Raw genomic sequence first — 12,691 nt, 5'->3', positions numbered from 1 at the left:
AAAATATTGTCAATACATAGGAGGATCAAAATACTGAACAGGAGGTATCTACATCTGCATTAGTGTTTTCATTCGTAGCAATTACTGTCCTCTTGAAGTGAACCTTTGAAGAGGCAGTCTAGTTGTTAATAGGTCTTTGCTTTACAGGACCAGGTACGGTGAATTCTCCTCTGCCTTCATAACCCAAAGGCTTAGAACATGGAGGCCCTCAGCACAAGCTGTTTCACCCAGTAAATCTGCTCCTGCTGCATGATGCTTCTTGCTAATGTAGACATAGCCCTCATATCCTTGAAGACTTTAGTCACAGAAAAGATATGTAATGTACACAGTTCCAGGTCATACATCTAAGATTAAAAAAAAAAACCCACCATCATATTTTGAAATGCCAGAGGGGCAAAGAGGTTACTGCTTCATCAGAAGATGATTTTGAAACATAAATTTAACACAGTAAAGTGGGCCTGTGAGGAGAGGGAATGCCAGAGCAGACTACCACAGAGAAAGCCCATACCCACGCATTCGCTGGTCCGTATTTAATTCCTAAGTTTGGACTACCACATCCTCTGCCTCAGGGCCTCTCTGTCCCTCTGTATCTCAGCCACCACTTCCAAGCAAGACTGAGCAAACAAGTGCATCTCCTTTGCACTTTAGCTCCCGACAGGATGCACCAGCAGCCCTAATCTGACAGAGACTGGTATTTACCCTCTTGAAAGAGAGAGAACACAAGCACTGCTGCTGCTTTGGTGCAGTGCTGGCTGCTCTGGCCTCCTGGGTCAGACGCTAGCTGTGCAGCAGGCTCAGCTCTTCCCATTGACAGCCTGGGAGCAGAGCATGGCAGCTCCACTTTGCGCAAAAGAGAAAGCAGACAGGGCTGCTGGGGGGCATGGTGCAAGCATGGGCTGCCCATCACTGCACTGCCCAGCACTGCACTGCTGGCCAGCTTCCTGACTGCTGATGACTGCTTGAGCTGCTGCCAAGAAGAGAAAACACTCCGTTTTGAGGTTATCTTCCATGGGCAGAGAGGTCCAGGGCTGTGTCCACCCTCAGCAGAACAGTGCTTGGGAAATGTTCTGGTTCAGAGAGGCTGGAACCTGCTGCCCTCCACCTGAGACCCAATTTGGGCATCTAGAATGGGCTATCAGCCATTCCCAAAGCTCAGTAATAGAGTCTGGGTTCGACAAGGGAAATACAACATAGATGTAGCCACAAGCTGAGAAAACACTGCTACTCCCTTACCCCATCAAAAAGCTGGAGAGGAGAGGAAAGGCCAGAATATACCAGAAATTGAAGGCAGTTAAATTTAGTGCAAAATTAAAAGGAATCAGCAAAGGCAGCCTCCCCCTACCCCCCCACCCCCACCCCCCGCCTTTGTCTTCAAGCTAGTGGTCCTGTTTCATTAGCAGCAGTAGTGGAAAGCTTGTGTTTATCTGGAGCCCCTGAAGTCAGTCTGCAAAAGTGAATCCATCCAGGGCCAGTATTACAAACTATCCAGGTCTACCTGGTAGAATTTGGGGGGGGTTAGGTAAGCTTGAAAGATACTTAAGAAGGAACAACTTTGAGTCTTCAGCCTTGGTTAAGAATTCAGCAAGGTGAAACCTCTCTGAAATTTGCCCTGAATCGTGGGATGTTAACCTACTTAAGTTACATTATGCTCAAAAGCTATGGTGCTGGATGACACGGAAAATCCAGAGGGAGCTAGATCAGTCAGAAATTAAGACTTCCAGATGCCATTTTATAAATTAATGATTTGATTTCCCATTTGTACAAGTGCTGATGTAAACAATTCTCAGAAACCTCCTAATATAGAGGAAACCAAAGGGCCCAGCAGCATATTTTAGTGTTACAGCAGCTCAATAAGTATATTTACTGAAGTTCCTTGGGGGAGTCTGTAATATGTATCGTAGACATAGAACTATGTTTCACGGGCCAAATTCTGCTCTCAAACTTCATTAGAGGCTTTAAACTGGCATAATGGAAAATGAACATGCTTTCTCTGATATCTTTAAATCTCTTTTGAAATAAGGACAGAAATAGGAATTAAAAATATTTACCATTTGGAAGGCACATATAGTGTACAAAAGAAAAAAAGATGCAAAATAGCCACCTACTCACTAGAGTTGATTACCCCTTCCAGATATAAAGAACCATCCACCTAGGTTTTCTTCTTTTGACAACCTCTCCTACAGGTTAGAACAAGGATCAAACAAGTGTTTGACAAGGATCAGATATGAGTGTTGACTCTTTTTTTTTCTGAAATCTTCCTACTTCTTCCCCTCGTTTCCCACACCTTAAAACCCCAACTTCTTCAATCACATACAAGACTCAGATTTCTTCCCCCACCCCATAGTACACTTCCAGCTTCAGTAATTGCCAAGATGAGCTTTAAAACTGCTACCCTCTAAAAGCAGATGGACAAACAAGGTTCTACTGTTTGTTGGTTTAAATGCCATAATTTTTTTAGCCAGTCTCACAATTTTATGGCTGCAGAGTTCTGATAAGTAGAACTTGTTTTGCTTTTTGGTGTTAAAGCCATGCCGTGCTTCTTTCACAGAGGCTAGGCAGTGGTGGAGCTGCTTCATGTGTCCTAGCTGGACAGAGCAGTAGTTTTGGAAGAAAAGAGAAGTTGCCTCTGGTTTAGTAGCAGCTGAGGGAGGCACTCCCGGTCCACAGGGTGAGGCAGGCAGAAGGATATTTGGGAGACTAGGGGAACTCATAAATGGGACAATCAGGGAACTGCTGAGGTTTCAAAAGAAATACTTTTCCTTTAGAACCTAAAGACGGGTGTGAAGAGCTTGAAGTAGACCAAAATCCCACTCACCTGTGAGAGTGAACAAAGCAACACTTGCAAGATCAGTGGACAGGAGGTTTGTTTACAAACTTTTTATATTTCTGTTTTGTCCTACCTAGCTGATTTTAGCTATCTTTGTTAGAAAGAGTGATTTGTTCTACTTGCACTTCAAGTAAATATTTTGGTTGTTTGGAAGATCATTATAAGGAAATATGCAGATACCCAGATACCACCCCATCTGTCCCTTTTGGCTCTATAGGGCTGGTAATGCTGATGTTGGTAACAGCCATACATTAAAAATAAATAAATAAAATTCAAAAGTATCTTCAATTCCTCCTACATTTCAATAAATAGAACTTGCTCAAGATCCTTCTCTGTCTAGGGACAGGAAGTCCTGGGAAGCAAACTTCTGAAAGGCTCCAGTGGCAAGTAGTTCTACCTGCTCTCAGCTTACCACCAATCTTACATACATATAACAGAGGTACGGCAGCCTACTCACCCCAGTTTAATCTCCCTCCACAGTCTCTGAGAAGGTCACTTGGCCAACATAAGAATTTTAATTGCCTTTTGAAGAATCTTATTTTTATTGACTGTATGGGAGCTTTTTGCAGCTAGTCTCCAAAGCAAGATACCTCAAAATATAGGATGCACAACTTTTTTTGAAGGTGTTCCCAATAGGTGCAGGTTACTTCTTTTCCTACTAATTTAATGTTTAACAGCTTGTTCCTGGCCTTATGCTGTCATGCCTTACATGCTCGAGTGTGTGCATACAGGTATTTCATTGGTACTGCTATATTGCCTTGAAGAGGTCTGGCTGGAAGCAAAAGCCTTTAAAACTAAACTGAATAAATAATAATTAAAAAACCCACAACACCACAACAAAAACAGACGGGAAAAATTATTCCCAGCTCTTGTGTCAGCATGGCAGTATCAGCCAACTGAAGTGCTGACATAGGAGGAAGTAGTGGAGGGGTGGGGCTGGGTGGGAAGAAGAGACTTTTCAAGTTGAGTTCACTGCTAAAATATTGTCTATGTACACTGAACATCTAAATAAAAGAATTTGTCTACAGTTCTACAAATTGAACAATCTCTTCCTCTTAAATGTCTTTCTACTTTGGTGCTGAGTTAGTACCACCTGAGAACTAAACACCTGGGAAGAAAACATCCTTAACGTTCCAGAGGTAAAGCCAGGTATACTGAAGTTTGTCCTTTTTTTTGTTTTTCTTTCCCCCTGATAAAATACCTCTATAACAATATTATGGGAGCATTCAATTACTCCCTATGCTTGAAGTCTAATAAACAGTCTAGAAATCACAATACTCTTAAAAAGAAATATGGTTGTTTCAGTTACTTACCACAATCATTCAAACAGCTTTAAAAATACATGCTTTATTTTGCTCAATATGTTTAAGGCCACAGTCAAGGCAAAAAAATATGAATATGTATCCCCTTTTCCCAGAAAAAAAAAAATTACCAAAGCTGAAGGGTCCTTTTTTCCCCTCCAGGCCTGCAACAAATCAGAGGCATTGCCTGGGAAATGACTATGGATAACTAGGGAAATAACTATGAAATTACTAAGAAGCTATTTTATTATGTCTAAAAGAATCCAGATAAAAACAGATTAAAAACCAAAAAAAGTCTGCTGCTGCACCCTACAATTTAGCTGTCTGTTCAATATTTTGAATAAATTATGGCAATCCCAGAGTGAAGGAACAACGTATCGCCATTTTGACAACAGGGGCTTGGACGTGGCAATAGTAAATTCTGGTAAAATAGACTGTGAGCCAATCCTTCCATCTTGTTGTCCAAGGATAAAGAGACAGACCTGAGTGAATATGCTGTTTTACTTCTACACTACTTGAGACTTAAAGTATCTGGTGGAAAGGGACTTTTATGCTCTCTCTGTGGGAGGGAAGACAAGAAACAGGAGACTGTGGTTTAGGAAGGTTAGAAATGACGCTAGTCTTCTCACTAGTCATCCTATGTTTAGGCATAATATTTCCATTCTGGGTTAACCTACTGCTACTTGCAGTTCCCCTGAAGTCAAATGGTTGCTCCATTATGCTCACTTCCACAAGAACTGCTCGCAGTGCAGTACCCAGAGACTGGTAGAAGATTAATCCTAAGCAATCGGGAGGAAAGCAAGCCAGTAAAACAGACACCGTACTGACCAGTAGATCCAAAGGGCTTGCTATGGGCTGCACACATTCCTACTTGGGGACACCACTTGGAATCAAGCAAAAATCAACAGAGTTTTTATCTTACGAAATATACTCTGTGCCTTGGAAAAAAATACATGCAATAATCTCAGCACATCAGAAAGTATGTCTGCACAGACACATGAACACATCAATCGTGTATTGGCAAGCACAGTAACACCTGGCAGGGAGAGAGTTTCTGCAGAGATAGAGATGAATAGAGACAGAGCAGTAAATGCTGTTGTCGGCTCTTGAAGCAGATCATGTCTGGGATACATTAGAGGATAGTATGGAAATGAGTTTGAAGAAGCAACCTGTCAGATAACGGTAGGTCTAACTCCAAGTAATGTTCATCTAATTGACAGGTACTCAATGTTTACCAAGTTCCAGCGGGTAGTTTTACAGGGGTCTGCTGGACATGAAAAAACAGCAGGGCTGGGTCAGTAATGAGTTTCTTACTGTTGCTTTCTCAACTACGATAACAGCATCCCTACTTCCCAATGAGATGGCGACTAATCAAGAAAAAGTTATTTAAGAGATAGAATCTGTTTTGTATCTTACTGAGATGAAGGCAGTATGGTCTGAGTAGAGTCTGGAATCTACCCCTAAAATCGTACTGAGCAAAGGTAACTGGTTTCAATGGAGTTGTGCTATATTAGAACACTTACGTTGTTTTATTCTGTAGACAGACAGGATCTTCAATTTATAACATCTTCTGGAAGCTAGCTTCACACCAAACTGTCGTTTTCTTATCTTTGCAAGAAAGAACTAAGAAGATAATCTAAACACAAAAAATGTCCATCTCCTGACCCACCCACCTCCAAGTTTTTATTATTTTAGTTTCATGTAAGCTTTGCTATGATAATTTTTATAGTCAAACCTTAAGGACTACATGAGATTTAGACTGGAACATCATTTTTATCCCTCCATCCAAATTCTCATACTCACAAAAATAGCCAAAGCACTTTGGCTAGAAGTTTTTAGCTCCACATGAAGGCACTAAATGAATTACAGTATACACTGCATTCAATAACAGTGAATACTTCAAAGCTTCCTAATAACTAGGGCATGAATGTAAAATGTGTTGCTCTGCACATCTAAGAGTTTTCCCCTTTCTCATCATGTTCTTTGAAAAGGTGGCTTTATTCAGATTTTTGTGACTGTTCTTGTTCTACAAAAGCACTTTTAGGATTTTATTGAGGTTTACATACACCAGTGTTCAAGACGAAAGGCTTTCATGTCAATTATTAATAACAAAATCTTTCATCTGTCTATTTAAAAAAATAAAAACATGATCCTTTTTTTCCTCATTTTGATGTTTAATTTAGAATGAAAATCAAACTCTTTAAAAAAGTTTTCCTCACTATCACAAGGGAAACTATAATGTTTTCAAGAATTCTTTCTATGAAGATAATGCCAGCTAAAAATAAAATAGAAAATAATAAAATAAAAGGCTTAATCCTTTAAAAAAAATGTTGAGCATACTTAATGATTTCAACAGGAGCGGAAAGGCTCTCAGGATCTCATGGAATCAGAACACAAAATGCTGTTTCTTCTAATGTATTTGGGGATAATCAGTTCACTGTTCTAGAAAACGACTCAACAGGGACTTAAAAAGCTGTAAAAAATTGAATTATTACTGACCTAAGGAAAACCCTATTTGGTTTGACATCTATTCCTCCAAAATATCTCAGAAGACCTCAGACCATCCACGTATTACCACTGAGCATGAGAGCTTGTCCTGTGATGACCTGTTTCCCTTGCTTACCTTGCAGTGTAATTGCTCATTGACAGACCTCTAAGCCTGTAGTAGATGTAATTGAAGTCACTGACACTGTGCAAGAGTAATTTTACAGACCTTACTGTAGCATTGCTGTTCACACACCATCTTAGGTCTTTGTTCAGGACCTCAGTCTGCAGATTTCATAGAATACACTTAAAAGTCTAATTTTAAAATGCCATTTCATTCATTTTTATTCTGGAAAACTAACTATCACAGAAAAATCCTCCTCTCCCAAGACAATCATCAGGTAAATGTCACTTCATACAGATTCCCCTCCACAATTTTTAATAGTTCTACCAAATTTCATTAATTTCATAGTTAAGGTTTGAATTTATGTTATTTCTTTTGAGACAGCAGAGCCTGTGGTTCCTAGATTTTATTTTAAAAAGTTCTTGCCCTTCTAATTACATTTATGTTTCAATTAAGATTTGAGGTTTCTAGTATGATTTGATGTTCTAACACATAGCTCAATTTAATTTTGAGCTACAGATGTACCTTTAAGTACTTTCATACAACTTCAACAAAATACAAGTGCTAGAACCAACTGCACAACAAAAGTCAGCCATTCACACACCTCATCTTATGTGGTCTCTCTTGTCAGTTTTAGGAATCACACATATTAAACTGTTTTGCTGTTACAATATACCCTGATTCCAGTTTTCTTTTACTTCTCATTGCCTTTATAACCACAGAACTGGTGTCTTTTGGTGAAGCAAAAGTAAACAAAAAGACAATATCATGCCTGTGACCACTGGACTCAGATAGACACTAACAGTTCAGAGTGCAGGAGCTCTGTTCTTGGGACAGTGAAACTTGCCTGTGCAGACACATTTCTCATGTGAAGCATTATGTCATGAGTGTTAGAAATGCATATGAAGTTTTCTCAGTGTCATTTTGATTGGTTGTGCTTTCAAGCAAGCTTAGGAGACATGACTGTTAAAAATCAGGGGAGCTGCCTGCAGAATTATTCCAAGTGCTGATTGCAGCAAGTTGCTGATAAATTGTGGTGCATCACTTCTAATTTATTTTGCTCTTAAAGTCATCTTCTAGCTTAAGTCTATGAGAACAGGCCTACGTCTTCGATTAACAGAACAATTTGCAGTACAAACAGGAAAGAACAGCAACACACGTCTTGTAACTCAACTTGATAAAATGTGACTAGAATTATATATATATGAGAAATCAACAAATAAAAAAATATTTTTTTAAAAAAAATTTCTCCCTCTACACCATGTAGCTGCACTTCAGAGCAGTTCCCCACTGCTTTCTCTGTAGTTAATTTCATACTTAGATTGTCTTCAGCTAGCAGGTCCTATTGGCAATAGGAGAGGAATTCCTTTCATGGCCCTCAAAAAAAAAAAAACCACAAACCCAAAGCAAAGAAACAATAAAAGTGAGTCTAAAAAATTGGGTGTAATTCCAAAATACTCTTTAAAAATCCACAAGAACAAGTCCATATTGTACATTTGACAACAGAGAGAGAAGAAAGATATAAAACCAGCAATAGCTAGTGTTAGGTCAGATGAAGAGGAATAAAGTATTTGAGCTCCCGTTTCAACTTCAGTACTTATTAATCATATAATCTCTTGGCATGTTCTAGCCACTCTATGCCTCATTTTTTCCCTCTGTATAGTGCAGGCGATAATACCTTCATTTCTGATTAGGTCTGAAAGTTTTGTACAAAAAACACCAGGTAAGTATAAATAATCGTTATCATCAATTTGGGTTATTAGAGAGCTTATGGGGGTCCCTTCCCACATGACTGATGGTTGCCTTGGGAGGAAGATGAAGTCTTTGGGCAAGACTCTGCCTTTTGTTACCTTTTCTGCCTATAATTACACACCCAGTTGCTCCTTGCTTTTCATCTTCTGATTAAGTTAGTGCTGATCTAGAAATCTTAACCAGACTGTTAAGTGAAATAAACCACTCACCTTTTTATGTGACAGCATTGGAACTCTTTCATTGAATATGGAAGTATATTAATTCCCTATTCTTATTTTCCTTCCTCCCTGCCTGCCACCCAAATGAAAAGGCTAATCTTGTTTTACTCTTCCTGAATGATAGCAAAGGTGTGATTCATCTGCTCTAATTTAGGCACCATCTGCCCAAGGTCTAAGGCAGGTACCCTCGGTTCCCTTTATTATCAGTAGAGAGAAACAGGCATCTCCAGAGAGCAATTTATCTTATCCTGAGATGGGGGTGTCTAAAGTAGGTCAGAAAAATCACACTCTGGAGATATCTATTGTATTTCCATGACTATCAAGGGAGCCTTAGGTGACTTGCTCAAACTTGGGCGCGTAACTTTCAGACATCCCACCCATAATTTCCACAAGAGCTGTTAAAATGATCACATTGTGGTTGATCACCACGTATATTTCAGTACAATTCTCACCCCAGGCTGATACAATCTAAATGGGACCAATAGCACTTCCTGCATCTCACAGCACAGATAAAGCCTGGCACAGATGGGCATAGTTAGCAACTGTGAATTTGATGCCTGACATTAATCAGGAGATAATAGTTAGACTGTAAGCTTTGAGAGCCATCAGATGAACTTGACCCAGTCATCATCAATCAAGCTTGCCTCGTTTTTACAGGGGACCTCTGTGCATGAGGCAGCAATGCTAAAATGTGCTACCGAGCATCTGTCTCTCTGCAACAACAAGTTCCTTATTTTTAAAATAAAGTAAATTAGTTATTATTGATTCTCAAACACCCTGCTTGTCCCAGACTAACCATTAGCCTTCCTACAAGGTAGAAAGGTTCCCTATTAAGGGGAATCAATTTTAGATTTTGGGACCCCATTAAAAAAAAAGTAAAAAAAAAGTGGACCTTTAGGGTTTCTTATGGTTGCTCAGAAGCTTGATTAGAGGTGCTTTTGACAAAGTGGTAAAGAGGTAAGAAGATTTATTATATCACATAATTCTCAAACACAATACACAGATCTCCCCAATATGTGGATAATCATCACTGCAACCATCACTGAAATGCAATTGTCTCACAGGGGGCTGTGGTATATGTTTCACAGCATACTGCAACAGCTCATAACAGTTTAGGACAAGAATTAGCTGAACATATTGAGCTGGTGACACTCCTTCCCAAGAAACTTTGGTTTATATGTTATTAGCAGAGAGGCCTTGAGTGAGAAGGTAAATTAACAAGGAAACTGCCAGCAAATTAAAAAAAAAAACAAAACCAGCACTTCTGTACAAAAAAGCTTATTGGTACCTCCAGAAAGCTGTCTGAATCTGCCTTCCCTTGAGTTTTCCCCTCCTTCAATCCTGTTGCCATCCTAATCACATCATAATTTGAATATTACAGTTGCTTCTTTTACACTCTTACTAAATCTCAACTCTTCAGACTTCAGGTGTTGAAGGTACTGAAGATAAATTATATACTGCCCTGGAAAGGGACTCTATTCTCAGCAGCACTCATTTTCTTTATTTATAAAGCAGGCTTAAGCTAATTCTATGTGACACCCCCCCACCCCACCCCCAACAGACACACAATTGCCATTTTGAACTCATAGCACTTTTTGCTCATTATTTTCTTATTTCTTAGCTTCAACTGATTCTGAGTCTTAGCAGCTATCTCTCACAACCTCATCTATAAGATTCCCCTGCCTTTTCATCCCTTATGAACATCACAACTCCAAAACACAAAAGGAAACTTGTTATTTTCCCAGAAATGCCTTTCAAGAGGTCTTACACTTCTAAGTCACTTCAATTCTTGAAAATCGGACTTCATATTTTCTCCCTTTTGAGAGAATACATTCCCTATCAGATTAAAAAAAAAAAAACAAAACCAAAAAAAAAACCCCAAACAAAAACCAAACAAAAGTGAAATATAAAAAATTTGGAGTACTCACAAGAGTGAAGAGAGTAGAGCAACCAGCACTCCAGCTTCTAAGGAACCACTTAAGCTACAGGTGCCCACCTCTGTCAAATTTAAAGGGTCAGCCTGAAAGGGAGTGGAGGGAAGGGGAGGATTTCTTCTCTCTAGGAAAGATGGATAAGAAATATGAAGACCTAAAAAAGTGCTTTTTCAAGAAACTATTACTTTTCTGTATTAAATGACAGAAACTGTTAAGCTCTTCCACTGACAGACTTGCTCTTTGTTTTACATAATTTCCCAGTCAACAACATTTTGCATTTTGTGGTAATGTGCACAAATCAGGACCCTGTATAGAAACATGCATATTCTAACTCTTTCTATTTTCACTGGAAATTAGTATTGATTATGTTTCTAAAGCAACATTTTATTCAAAAAATCACAAACATGCAGCAAACTTACACCCAAACAACAGCATCAGGACACTGTTTTTCTTGTTTACAAGAAACAAAATAGTTAATAGACTTACAGTAAAAGATATATCTGTCAATAAAGCTCAGGATTCACAAAATCAAGTGGCCATTTGTGTATAGATGTTTGGTAAGCAGCTGTACAAATGCTTTACATGCGCACCCACATTTTATTTACTGTGTTTATTAGGTTTAGATCTACAGGCACATCTTTGTCTCAGAGTCAGCAATAATCTCCAATTTACATTTTAAATGAGTAAAATTGAACTAGAAAGATGGTACCTACTTCTATAAATTTACTTCTCAGGCCAGTAATGGAACCGGGAATAACACCAAATTCTCCTGATCCCTGGTCTAGTGTCCTTATCACAGACCCAACTTTAATTTGAATAAGAGTTCTTGGAAAAGAGAGCAGCGCTTTGAGCACACAGAGTCTAAAATCTGTGTCTCTCATCTAAATGCAAAAATGCAGTCAGATTTCAGGCTTTGTGCAGCCATCATATTTGCCTACAGAAGCTTGTGTGCTTGTTATATACAAATTATAATTGTGATGACTGGGAAATGCTTATCTCTTACCCAAGTCTTAGGGAACCAAACTGAGATGGGTGCAGAAGCACAAAAGCTACAGCCTGCATCAAAAGCATAACCATCCTGACTAGTGAGGTAAAAAACTATTTAGGTCACACCCTAGAATACTCAAAAACCAACACTACCCTAAATGTAAAATGATACTGAAACCAATAGTTTGCCTGAACTTTGTTCACAAATTCAAATTGCCAACAGCAGCAATGCAAGCTCTCACTGTTTTCTTTTGGACTGTTGTGATATTTGTTGTTCTTCTTAAAGTCCCAGCACCTGTGGTCAAGGGATTAGGTGATGATCTCTACTTTCCTCTAAAATAAAAGTAACTTTCTCAAGTTCAAGACGTGCTTCTAAATGTTGCCTGCACATGGCAGGCTACAGACTAGTTCTTCCTGTGCTCCAGATTAGCCAAACACAAACCAGCTCTGAATCATAAAGTACACCACCAGTGTGCTGCTCACCCTGTGTTATTAACTCCTGCTGAGGTGTAAGAGCTGAAGCTGCCCACTGTTAAGATTTTTGGAGAGCCACTTGCTTGTGTTCTGCTGGCCTATAGCATAGGCAGAAAAAATTCATGTATGCCTATTGAGCCAAAAAGACAGAGGAAGTGAAGAAAAGGGTCCTTAAAACCCGTGTTTTCTCCAGTATTTGCTCCAATCTCATGATTTTCTTCCCATTTGAGGTCTATGTGGGTTACAGGATGTTTCATTAGTCTAAGACATTGTGAAAACACACCTGATACTGCATATAAGAAAGTTTTCCAAAGGTATCCTTTCCATGTCCTGCTCCAAGAGTGCTGTACAAATAGTATACAGGATATGGTTCAGTTTTTGGTCTCAACCCGCTTACACTTTTAGTGGGACTACAATGCAGTCACTTTTCTAAACCCAAACAATTGCTGGGAAGAGGAAGATGATTTTGCTGTCATTTGATAGGCACTCTGAGCAGATATTGTTCACAAGATACGTAAGCAATATAAAGACAAGAAAAGAGGAAAGGTGCTGAAAATATTATTTGTGAACAATCATGTGCAAAATTTGCT

This window comes from Falco rusticolus, chromosome 5 (genome assembly GCF_015220075.1).
Source record: "Falco rusticolus isolate bFalRus1 chromosome 5, bFalRus1.pri, whole genome shotgun sequence".
NCBI classification, from domain to species: Eukaryota; Metazoa; Chordata; class Aves; order Falconiformes; family Falconidae; genus Falco; species Falco rusticolus.
Note: the sequence above shows the minus strand (reverse complement) of the source record.